Genomic DNA, 12,998 nt, shown 5'->3' with positions numbered 1-12,998 from the left:
GAGTCTTTGATGGAGTTGAAGAATGGATAGTTATAGTTTTCCTTAGTTATGATAAAAGATAAAATAGATATAAATATTGTAGCTGTAATTCTTACTTGATAACTATTTTGTTATATGTAATTTTACTATGTTAAAGTGAAAGCCTTTCTTTTTTGTTTAAACAGAAAAAGGGGAAATGATGTAGGTGGGTCTTCTTTCTATGTGTTACTTTCATTGGTTAATTAATAAAAAAACTGCTTGGCCTGATAGGTCAGAACATAGGTAGGCGGAGTAGACAGAACAAAATGCTGGGAAGAAGGGAAGTGAGGCAGTTGCCATGCTTCTCCTGCCCAAGATAGACTGGTAAGCCACTACCTTGTGGTGCTTCACAGATTATTAGAAATGGGTTAGATCAATATGTAAGAGTTAACCAATAAGAGGCTACAGATAATGGGCCAGGCATTTGAATGAATACAATTTGTGTGTTGTTATTTCGGGTGTAAAGCTAGCCATGCTTGAGCCGGGCAGCAGGAACTCAGCCCACCGCTTCTTTTACAACTCCCAGTAGTACTGACATCCTAAAGGAGGAGAGAATCAACTTGCACATGATTTGCAACGACTGAGATGACTTTAGCAGAGCTCCCAGAATACTAAGCAAAGAATTCAGTCAGATCTTAAGTAAAATTTATTCTGCCCCCCCCACCAAGAATATTTCAGCCATGCTGGGTAATTTGTGTTTCCATAGAAGTTAAAATTTATAAGGTATCTGAAGAATTTTGTTGAAATCCTGAGGGGGATTTCACTGAAAACTGTATATTGCTTTGGGTAGAATTGTCATTTTTACTATGTTAATCCTACTAATCCATGAGTGTGGGAGATTTTTTCATCTTCTCTTATCTTCTTTGGTTTCTTTGTTCAGTGCCTTAAAATTGTATCATATAAGTTTCCTCACTTGCTTGATTAAATTTGCCCCATGATTTTTATATTATTTTAGGATATTGTGAAAGGTGTTGTTTCCCTGGTTTCTACTTCTGTCTGTATGCCATTTTTATAAAGGAGGGCTACTGATTTTTGCATAGTAACTTTGTCCCTTGTAATCTGATAAAATTTTACCAACTGTAGGGGTTTCTTGGTAGAATTCTACGGTCACTTATGAATACTCCTATATTGTTTTCAATAAAGAACTTTAATTTCTTCCTACCCAAGTTATACTCTCTTGATCTCCTTCAGTTACCTTACCACTCTGGTTAAGGTTTCAAGTAATATATTGAATAGGTATGAAGAGAGTCGACCTTGTATTGTTCCTAATTTTCATGGAATTTTTGTTGAGGTGTGTTTCTTGTATCTTTAATCTCTCCAGTAGTTTTATCATGAAGTGTTGTACTTTGTCAAAGGCCTTTTCTGAATCTAATGAGAATTACAAAGATATTGTCCTTTAGTATGTTTATAAAGAGATTACACTCATCAATTTACATGTGTTGAACAGTCTCTGAATCTCTTTGTAGCACCCTGTGTAGGGCTGCATTATATAGAAATTACTTAAATTTGGTTTTATCATGTAAGGTTTTATTTTCTTTGTCTAATGTGTCTAAAAGTTGTATTGGGTATAATATTTGGGATTGGCATTTGTGGTCTCTTAGAGTTTGTAGGAAAACAATCTAGACCCATCTAGCATTTAGAATCTCCACTGAGAAGTTAGATGTTATGCTAAAAGTTCTTCCTTTTTATGTTACTTGGTCTTTCCCCACTTGCATATTTAATAATTTTTTGTTCTCTGTGTTTTGACTATTAGGTGCCAAGGGGAATATTGATACAGTTTATGTGGTGCTCTATAAGCTTTTTATACCTGTATAGACATCTCCTTCTTTAGGTTAGGGCATTCTATTTTTGTTTGGCTGAAAATATTTCTGTGTTTTTGATCTGGTTTTCTTCTCCTTGTTGGATTCCTATTATTCTCAGCTGCAGCTGCGGTCTTTTCGCAGTGTCCCAGATTTCCTGGGTGTTTCATGACAGGATATTTTTAATTTTAGATTTTTACATTTTTTGACTGAAGTATCAATTTCTTTTATCAAGTCTTTAGTACCTTTAATCTCTTATATTCTGTTGGTGAGGTTTGTCTCTCAGATTCGTATTTTGTTCTTATCGTTTTCATTTCCAGATATCCCTCAGTCTGGTTTTCTTTAATGGTTCTATTTCAGCTTTCAGATCTAATGATGTTTCATTGATTTCTTTCTACTGTTTGTGTTTTCCTGGGTTTCTTTAAGAAATCATTTCCTCTTTAAACAGCTTTGTCATATTTATAGAGGTAATTTTCAGGTCTTTGTGCTGTGTTTCAACTATGTTGCAATCCTCAGGGCCTAATGTGGCAGGTTTGCTGGGATCTGGTGGAGAAATGTTGTCTTGGTTGTTATTGTGTTTTTACACTGGTACCTAGGCATCTGTGTTTGGTATATTTTTATTTTCAGATACTAATATTTGGTACTTTCTTTGTTCGTTGTATTTTTTTTTACCTTGGTTCTGTTGTACTCTCTGGTTCTTAGGAGTATATGAATGAATGCTGTGTGTTGCCTGGTAGGGAGTTCTTTTGGGATCCTAGTAGACCTTGCCACTGGGGGTTCCAGGTACAATGCCTGTCTAGTTATTGGGAGCTGATACTTAGAAATGGGCATGGGCTGGGAGGCACTGTGGAGGACTTCTCTCCACAGGAAGGAGGGAAGCTGGCTATTTTATTAAGATCTGCTTAGCCCACTAGGAATGGTGCCAGAGAGAAGAGAAAAGGACACAACTGGTGCCTGCTACAGGGATGAGACTGGGTGACTGGATTTGGTGGAGAGTACAGAATAATGAAGACGTGAAAGTCATATAACTGCTTTGATGTCCTAATTGCTTCTCTGACAGCCTTGGCGGCTCGGTTCCCAGTGAGTGCTTGCTGGAGTTGGGGACTAGGATAGAGCAATGAGTAGAGGAAGAGGAGGTTGGAGGAGAAGAGATGTGGGGGAGGAGAGACTGCTACAGGTGATCTTCTAAGAGCTGGTTATGAGACTGGCAGATTCTGTTTGGAAGAGAGGTAAGGGAGGTGAAGGTTTTCAGTTTGCCTACCTGCCTCCCAGACTGGAGTCTAGTTGGACATGTGTTAGTGTTTAAGTCTAGATAAATTTCCTACCTTTGGATAGGGTCTTTTTTTTTTCTCTAAAAAGGAACATTTCAAGGAATCAATTTGAAGAAAAAAAAAAATCATGCTTCTTCCTTAATCCTTGTCCTGATTTCTTTTCCCCTGACGTGTGCTCTGTTTCCAAGAACTGTGCTCTGGTTTTAGCATTCTAGTTTCCTTTTGAATGCTTTTTTCATGAGTGAAATGTTTTCCTGTTTTGTTGAGCATAGCTGTGACAAATTTTTAAACACTTTCTTCTATTTATATGCTGTGTGTCATCTAAATTCCTCTATCTCCTTTTTTTTTGAAAGAATAAAAAGTAAAATGTTTTGTAGCGCTCTTTAGATTTCAGAGCCCTTACCCCAGGGCTCAAGCTTAAGTTCATATATCTTGACTTGTTTGCTTGGCGTTTCTGTGAAGCTTTATATGGTAAAGGGTCATCAGAGGAAAACCAGGGGTCTCTGACTACAGCTTTAGGTCTTCCCTCTTGTTGTTGCTCCTTTATTGTGAAAGTCCTAATCCTAGCTTCCTCACCAGACTGTGGGAGCATAACTGAGGAAGAGTGAAGGATGTTTGTAATCACTGGGATTTCATACTCACAGACAGTTACTTCGCTCTGGGTAGGAAGAGACTGCTCTTTCATTTCCTGGCTTCTCAGACTAGAATAATCATACAGAAACTATATTAATTACAATACTCTTTGGTCAATAGTTTAAGTGTATTTCTAACTAGCTCTTACATCTTAAATTAACTCATTTATATTATTAGGCTGGGGCCTACTGGTAAGATTCCAGCCTTTGTGTCCTTTATCAGCTGCATGGCATCTCTCTGCCTCAGCCTTTTTTTCTCCAACATCTCTGCTTGGAATTTGCACCTTGCTCTATTTTGCCCACTCATAGGCCTAAGCAGCTTCTTTATTTATTAAACAATAAAAGCAACACATATAGACAGAAAAACCTCCCATACCAGCTCTGGTTTTGTTATGGTATTAATTGTCACAGCCCTACCTGATTATTGACATTACTCTTTATTCATAGATCTTTATAATCGCCTCAATGAAGAAATCAGGTCCTTTCATAATTTAAGGAAACAACAGCAAACTACCGATCTAAACTGTTCTTCACAGCCTCAATAAAATGCTTGCAAGCAAATTCTAAGGCTGTATTCAAAGGACCATTAATCCTGATCAAGTTGATTTATGTTGGAGAGGTTAGTAGGATTCTTTATATGTAAGACAATACATAGAACAGTTTATATAAATGGGCTTAAATATGAATGTTACCTGACCTGGACCACTTAATAGCAGCAGCAAAAACCTTTGACAAAATGCAGCATTCCTTTATAATAAAAATCCTAGAAGGAGTAGGACTGGAGAGAAGACTCTATAAGAAATACCTACAGCAACATTATTGTGAAAGGAGAAATGCTTGAAGTGATTCAATCAGAAACAGAAATGAGGCACTGGAGAGATGGCTCAGTGGTTAAGAGCATTGCCTACTCTTCCAAAGGTCCCGAGTTCAATTCACAGCAACCACATGGTGGCTCACAACCATCTGTAATGACGTCTGGTGCCTTCTTCTGGCCTGCAGACATACACACAGACAGAATATTATATACATAATAAATAAATAAATAAATATTTTACAAAAAAATGGCTGCTCTTCCAGAGGACCCAGGTTCTATTCCCAGCACCCACATGGCAGCTCACAACTGTTTGTAACTCCAGTTCCAGGAGACCTAACACCTTCACACCAATGTACATAAAATAACATTAAATAAATTTTTAAAAAAAGAAAACAAAAGTTGCCTTTTCTCGTGAGTGTGAAGAATCTGCTTGCTGTTGTTTTAAAAATAATCAGAAATGAGATAGGGCTGTCCCCACTCCTTTTCAGTTTAATTGAATCTATCATATTTAACAATTCTTCTTTCTTTCTTTCTTTCTTTCTTTCTTTCTTTCTTTCTTTCTTTCTTTCTTTCTTAGTGCCTTATACTGCTTCCAAATGAAATGATTAACGATTTTTTTAGACTAAATAAATTTTGGTCTTGGTTGTATCATTTTAAACCTCAAAATATTCCTTTCTCTCTCTCTTTTATTTTTTTTTAGCTTCTAAGATTTTGACACTGTCAAACACCAAGTTTTTCCATCTAAATGACTTGAAAAACAATCTCTCCACTCTATCACTATATTATTGCACAATATGGGAATAGAAGTGGCAAGTAGACTGTAAAATTATAAATGTATGTTTCACATGTTCTTCATATGCTTGAATTCATCTCAAGCTCAAACCATCTGTGAACGTTTAATGCTCCTGCTAAACCACTTTGCAAATTGGAAACTGGAACACAGAATGGTTAACTAGACTGTTATACTTTACAGATTTTGCAGACAGCAAAACTCAGATTCAGAGTCATAACTCTGGCTCAATGCCTTCTACTCCTTATCTCATGTCATTAAACCTCATCAAGTCGTTCATATTGAAAAGAGGGTGCACTGAAACATTTCTGAAGATATTTAAGTTATAAACGTTTGTATCTTACTGGTGCTATAGTTTTGTATAGTTCCTATATAAATACGAAGGGAATATAGACTACTACTCACTGAGGCAGAAGATGCCTGACTGTTACAGGTAAATAGAGCCAACGCATGAATGGGATTTCTTTATACTTCTTAACTTTTGCCACAGATTTCAAAGCTGAAAATACAATGTATGCTATACTAAGAATTGGAAATGTGACCTGCTGTCTGTAAATTACCTACTTTAACTACATATTATTTATTATATATACATGGGTAGCTCTTTGACTAAATAATGATGCTACCTGTTCTAATTATTTTAATTACAGAAAAGCTATGGCCATGAGTTTGATAAGTTTCAGAATGATTCTAAAGATAAGTGTATACAAAATTTTTGTGAAGTTAATCTTTGAGATATTTAAAATTGTCACCCACCATATGTTCCAGAAGACTTTTTGTCTATCTGGAGATAATGGAGATTAGAAACCCTTGAGAATTATTTAGGGCATCTATAAGCAGCTGAAAGAAAAATCTAGTACAAAAGTAAACGTATTCACAGTGCCACAGAAAGAAGGCAAAACTGCACCAGATCCCTTTCATCTGTGTTTCTGCAGCTCTTTGCATGAAAATCTTGCAGGTTTGTTTGCATCATGGCTTACAATAAAAGTTCAGATTTCATAGGGAGACAGGGATATGCCCAGAAAGTGATAAAGGTGCTTACTTTTGCATATTTATGATAAGTTAGAAAAAAATTCTCTGTAAACCCTGTTCATACAAAATATACCACAAAGTTTGGCTATAAGAAAATAATTGCATTTCAGGACTTTTTAGTAATATAAAAATTGGCCATGCTAATGTATTTGCCAAGAGTGACTAGGAGTGATTATCTGAAGGATGAGAGGTTTGACATATAATAGAAATATAACTTTAATTGCTTTGTAACAATAGACTAGATTGGTTTTACAAAGTGTGTTCTGGAATTACATAAATAATCACAAATACAAAGCTTATGTAAAAGGTGAAACAGTCATAATTTTGTTGAGAAACTTTAATTTGATCATTTTAGTGTAAAAATGTTATAGACACACCCTCAAGTTTTACATTCAAAAGAAATAAACAGAAGCAATGCATAATAAATAGATCTATTAATATTTTATTAGTAATTATTTATATTAATATATAATTACATCAGTTCCCTTCACTCTCCTTCCTTCTGCCCCATACAGATGCACACACACCAACAAAACAATGGCCTCTTTTTAAATGTTAATAATATAGACCCACCTGAAAATTGGAATCAAACAAAAATTTGGGAGTAGGGGTTAGAGAGTAGAGGGGAGAAGAAGGGGGTTGAGCAGAACTTGAGGGAACGAGACAGTCGAGATGGAGGAAGGACAGATATGAGAGCAAGAAAGAGAAACCTTGATTGAGGGAGTCATTATGGAGTTAGCAAGAAACCTGGCTCTAGAAAAATGCCCAAGAACCCACAGGGATGAACCCAGCTGAGACCCTAAGCAATAGAGAGGATGTCTGAACTGACCTTACCCTGTAGTCAGACTGATAATTATTATAAATATCACCAGAGAACCTTCATCCAACAACAGATGGGAACAGATGCAATGACCCACATTAGATCACTGGACTGAGCTTCCAAGATCCAGTTGAAGAGTGGAGGAAGTGAGAGTATGAGCAAGGAAGTCAAGTCCATAAGGGGCTTATCACTGAGACAATTTGCTTGAGCTCACGGTAGCTCACCAAGTCCAACTGGACTGAGAATGGACAAGCATGGGAACAACCAAGCCCCTCTGAAGCAGATTGACAGCTGGGGCAGACTGAGGGGCCAATGATAGTGACACTGGGGTTTGTATCTACTGCATATACAGGCTTTATGGGATCCTATTCACTTTGGATGTAAACCTTGCTCAACCTAGACATAGTAGGGAGGACTTTGGCTTTCCACAGGGTGGGGTGCATGGCACTCCCTTAGGGTTGGAGGTGTTGGAGGAAGGTCTGTGGAGAGAGAGGGAGGGAACTGGGAAGAGGAGAGGGAGTGGAATTTGGACTGTTTTATTTTCAAAATAAAAATATAGACAAAATATGATTGTCAAATTTTCTAGGAACTTTGAGCTTGAAACTGGTATAAATCATTTTCTTTCTAATAGGGATGGGAGGGAAGTAATGCTAAACAAAACAACAATAATAAAAAATGAACAGGCCAAAAAAACTACCTATATTAAGTCATGTTATCAAAATATTTTCTGATTTATTTACTTGTATATATTTACTGCTTATAGCTGTAGATTACATTAGATCTTGAACATAATATTCACAGACTATCAATGAAATAAAATAAAGTATAATGAATTGAAAACATACCAATAGCTTGAATATTTTAACTGACTAATTCTTAGAACAATAGGATTTCTTTCAAATTTACTAACTTTCTGGAGTATAGAGTGATTTTAATTAAATATTTCAACCTATCTTATAGTTATAAATAGAAAATATCAAGTACAGCTTTAAAGAGAAAGGAGAGATGAGTATGGCTTTTAGGTTGTACTGCCCATGGCCGTACAGTATCAACTACTGGAATAATTTGAACTCAGAAGGAAATAATACGAGCTGCTAATATCAAATTATGTTAATGCAATACAACCTAAGTAAAATCACTACTGTGGTTGAAAGAATAGCATATTGGCACTGCGAGAGAAAACTAAGCCATAGTTCACTAGCTCATCTTCTCAGATAAATGGCTGATTGCTTACGTTGTTGTTGCCATTGTTTTATTGAAAAATTGAGGTTTTCGCTTTGCTTTGTTTTGTTTGTTTATCATTCAGTATATTCTGATTATGGTTCCTGCCCTCTAATCCTCTCAGTTCCTCCTCCCCTACTCTCCTATTTAGATCCACCCCTTTTCTGCCTCTCATTAGAAAACATAGTATCTAAGCTATGGATAACAAAGTAAAATATAAGATAAAACAAAAAGCAAACAAATCAGAATGGGGCTAAATCAACAATCAGAAGGGAAAGAGCCCAAGAAAAGGCACAAGAAGCAGATATAGATGCAGAGACCCACTGACTTGCACACTCTAGAATCTCATTAAAACTCAAAAATTGGAAGCTACTATGAGCAGGGCACTTGAGAAATAGATCAGTGAGAGAGGATGCTTGCTATTAAAGTGAGGCCATATTCCAATCCCAAAACCCTCGTAAAAATCTGTGCATGGCGATGTGAGCATGTAATTCTGCATTTCATGTATGTATGGTGGAGTGGAAGGTAGACACAGGTATGTCCTGGTAGCTTTCTGGCTAGCCAGTCTAACTGAAATGGTGCAAGCTTCAGTGAGAAACATATTCCCAATAAATAAGGTAGAAACTGATAAAGAATGACTGAAAAGGTGCTCCTCCGTTCTCCCATATGCACATACAATTGCACAAATATGAGAACACAAGTAAAGATTCTCCCATAACAGATCATGTAAAATTTAATGACGAAAATGCAATTTGAATTAAAAGTTATTGAATAAATCGTATGAAGTCAGTTTGATGGAGCAAAATTAAACATCTTTTATTTGGAAGAACTGGGAATTTTTCCCTTGCCCAGTTTTGTGCCTATCTGGATAATCCATGATAATTGTCCTGCACCAAAATTTTGGGGCAACCACTTCTGCAAAATTCCATTGATTTTGTTATTTAATGTGTTCCTGGAATTAATGAGCTGCCATCTCTGAAGGTCTCTTCTTTTGTTTACTTTAGGGAGAAAAGCATTTTTGATGCTTTATTAATGCTTAGTCTCTGTAACAACTAGAAGTATTCATTTTAAATTATACTATATTGAAAATCCTACCTGCTTTTGTAGAATGGATCTTTGCAGATATCATTAATGATACGAAGAAGAGGCTGTCATCATGGCATGTTTAGATTGTAGACATTCTTAGACAATGTACAGGTGTGTGTGTGTATGTGTGTGTGTGTGTGTGTGTGTGTTTGTGTGTGTGTGTGTGTTTGTGTTTTATGCTAAGGGCTAAATCTGGGTTTTGTTTACTAAGCAAGATCTCCATAACTTAGATAAATTGCCAAGCTTATATCAGTATTTACTTTTATAGACAAGCATATTTTACATAAGAAACTTATTATCTAGAAGTACATTAGAATCTTAATATTTCCAGTAATGTGTTTATATATTATTCTAGAATTCAGTCTTTTACCTGTAATTCCTATATTTTGCTTGACTACAAGATAAACTGATTTTCTATGGCTATATGGCTATCTGGGAGAAAAATAATGTCAGCTATAGCTTGGAAACATTTAAATGTCTCATTTGGGTTAGCTGTTTTAGCTGTTGTTTTTATTTTTACTGTGATATTGATTTTTAAAGAGATGACTGTCATGAGTAGTTACAAATTGCTAGTTGAAAGGTTTTAGATTAGTTATAAATGTTTTAAGCTAAAATTTTTCTTTCACTTGAATTTTTCTAGTTTCATTAGGTTTAAATATTAGTAATGACTGTGAACCACCAGAAAATTAGAGGCATTATATTTAATCATTTGGCAGATTTATTACCTCTGAAGTATTAACTTCCTGATATTTCTCACATTAATAATGTTATTCATAGTTGTAAAGAAAGTCCACACATAATTAATGTAATTTAAATATATGTATCTTTGGTAATTGTACATTATATTCTCTAATGGTAAGTACTTAATTAGACTTTATTTTTTTAGAAATAACTATCCTTTAACCCAAATACCACCATGGAAAAATACCTTCTATTTTTATCATAGAAGCCCCTCAGATATGAAGCCAAATGCTCACAATTGTAAATAAGAAATCTCAACACAATAACTTCTACTATAAAAAATATTTCCTAATCGTGTCTGCAATGTTAAAACTAAAGCTATTCACCTCTTCATATTTATCTTGTAGGGAAGGTCTTCCTCTCAGTAGAATATAGCCTTCTGTATTATGCATTCTGTGATAGACGAGTTTAGATGTGTTCACCCCCTATGTACTGCTACACACTCTCACAACCCACTCACACACCTCCACCCACCAAATCATCGTCATTCCACGCTCTCTCATCTTCCATATAAAACACACACACTCATACTCTCCCATCCTCCACCACACAAACCTGCAAACACACTCACCTCTAAATACCTGGAATTCTAAGTGACTCAAGAGACAAATGACACTTTCCTTGTGGGTTTTAGATTCATTCATCGATCATTACTTTTTTTCTTCCTTATTATTATTTTTAATTTTTTAAAAAAGAAAACAAGCTATCCTTTTTCATTATACATACCATACCAATTTTACATTCCCTCTCCTCCTCCCATTCTCACCACATACCCTCCCTCCTCACTCCCATCCACTCCTCAGAGAAGGCAAGGCACATTGCTTTGGGGAAGGTCCAAGAACCTCCCTAATATATCTAGGCTGGGCAAGGTCTCCATCCAAAGAGAATAGGTTATCAAAAAGCAGGTACATGCAGTAGGGATAAATCCTGGTGCTACTGTCAGTGGCCGCTCAGGCTATCTTAGTCATACAACTGTCAACCACATTCAGAGGGACTAGTTTGGTTCTATGATTGTTCCTTCCCAGTCCAGCGGGTGTTGTTGAGCTTCCATTAGATCAGGTAGACTATTTAAGTGGGTGAACCCATTATGGTTTTGACCTCTTTACTCCTATTCTTATTATTTTCACTGCAAAATAATGAATGGCAAAATGTTGGTGGTTCTTGTGGAGAATAGTAAGATGGAAGATAATTGCTTTAATTTTGAGAGATGTTGTGGTGATATGATCCTAGTAGGATCAAGATCGTTTGGGGCTTAGAAATAACATGTTGATGAAACTATTCAAAGTGTGTGGCTGCACAAAACAATGTTCTTTTGGGAAGAAGTGGGGCCTTGTTCCTAGAGGTGTGAGCAAGTTATTAACTGTCAGATTGCTACACTGGTCTTTCCTGAACAGTTGTCATGGATGTTCAATAATTTATTTGTAAATTCAATTATACTTTTCTAAAGTGAGCAATTGAAGTTTTGGATAGGTAAATATTAGTATGAATGGACTTCTGAACTTATTCCAGGCATTGCTCTGTATACTTTTACCAAATAATTAAATTATCAGCAGTTAATCAAAAACATTCTCCTGTGTTTCAGAATTATATTCTTCCTAAAATATAATCATTTTGCGATAACTCTATTTGTGGCAGATTTAATTAGTATATTTATCACTTGTTGAATGTTTTATCTATTAAAGCTAATTAATAATTGTGATATACTTCATGGAAATAACAATGCTTATATTTGATTATTTGTTAAACCTGTGTATCAGGTATCATTTATTGGGAACATTTATAATACATATCCTTTAAATGTTTTACATTTATTTGTTTATTATTTGGAGAGATCATAAGTACCATAATGTGGTTGAAAAATGCAGTTCTCCATCTATAGCAGGTAGGTCCTGGGGTTGAAACATGGGTACTGGGCTTATCAGCAATTGTTCTTACTCACTTAGCCATCTAACTGACCTAACAGCTCCTTTTTAAACCTATAGATTTGTTTTCTTAGTTGTATTAAAAACTTGCCTCTTCTGTAAATGGCATACCATGATCATTATTATTCAGTACTAAGTTACACTCTGGGCATGATGTGTGGAAAAGTGAATCTTCCATGAATAGAAGGGAACAGCTAGGTGTATATATAGGGCAGGTATTTGTGCGTTGGATTTTACCAAGAACAGTGTAACATGGTGATGAAGGATGAATCAGGGCAGAAGAAGGTACATGAGCCTGGAAGATGGAGTAATTATTTTTATATAGGAACAAAGTGCTAAGAATGAGTAAGAAAAAAATCATACTTTGTTGTGTTAGTATTATTGATAAAATATAGAAAGAAAGGGGAAACATAAATGTTGATGATTTAATTTTAAAAATCACATGGCATAAAAAGAACTTAGCAAAAAAATAACTTTAGAATTAAATATTGAGGCAAGATAAGAAAGCAGCAGTGGGTTTATGCGATGGAAGGAAGCTCTCCACAGCGTATATGGGAATGAACTCTGAGTTCAACTTGTACCAGTCTTGTTTCTTGGCATAGCTTGGATGCCAACCTAGAGATGACTGAGAAGGAGGAAATTATGGTCCAAACATTGTAGGTCATTGTAAATAGACTATGGCTATTTTATAGTATGAAACAATATTTCTCTCTGTTGAAAATGATGTGTGTGTGAGACAGAGAGAAAGAGAGAGAGACAGAGACAGAGACAGAGACAGACAGAGAGACAGAGAGAGAGAAAGAAAGAGAGAGAGAGAGAGAGAGAGAGAGAGAGAGAGAGAGAGAGAGGTCT

The 12,998-nt window shown here is 35.7% G+C and overlaps 1 protein-coding gene across 3 annotated transcripts in view; it reads left to right on the top strand.

Moving 5' to 3' along the window:
* Positions 1-12,998, top strand: part of Spock3 (SPARC (osteonectin), cwcv and kazal like domains proteoglycan 3) — a 346,847-nt gene that overhangs the window by 76,870 nt on the left and 256,979 nt on the right. The gene's annotated exons all lie outside the window — the stretch shown is intronic.

Source organism: Myodes glareolus, chromosome 23, assembly GCF_982192425.1.
Source record: "Myodes glareolus chromosome 23, mMyoGla1.1, whole genome shotgun sequence".
Taxonomy (NCBI): domain Eukaryota; kingdom Metazoa; phylum Chordata; class Mammalia; order Rodentia; family Cricetidae; genus Myodes; species Myodes glareolus.
The sequence above is the reverse complement of the archived record's forward strand: the minus strand, read 5'-3'. Positions and strand labels throughout refer to the sequence as shown.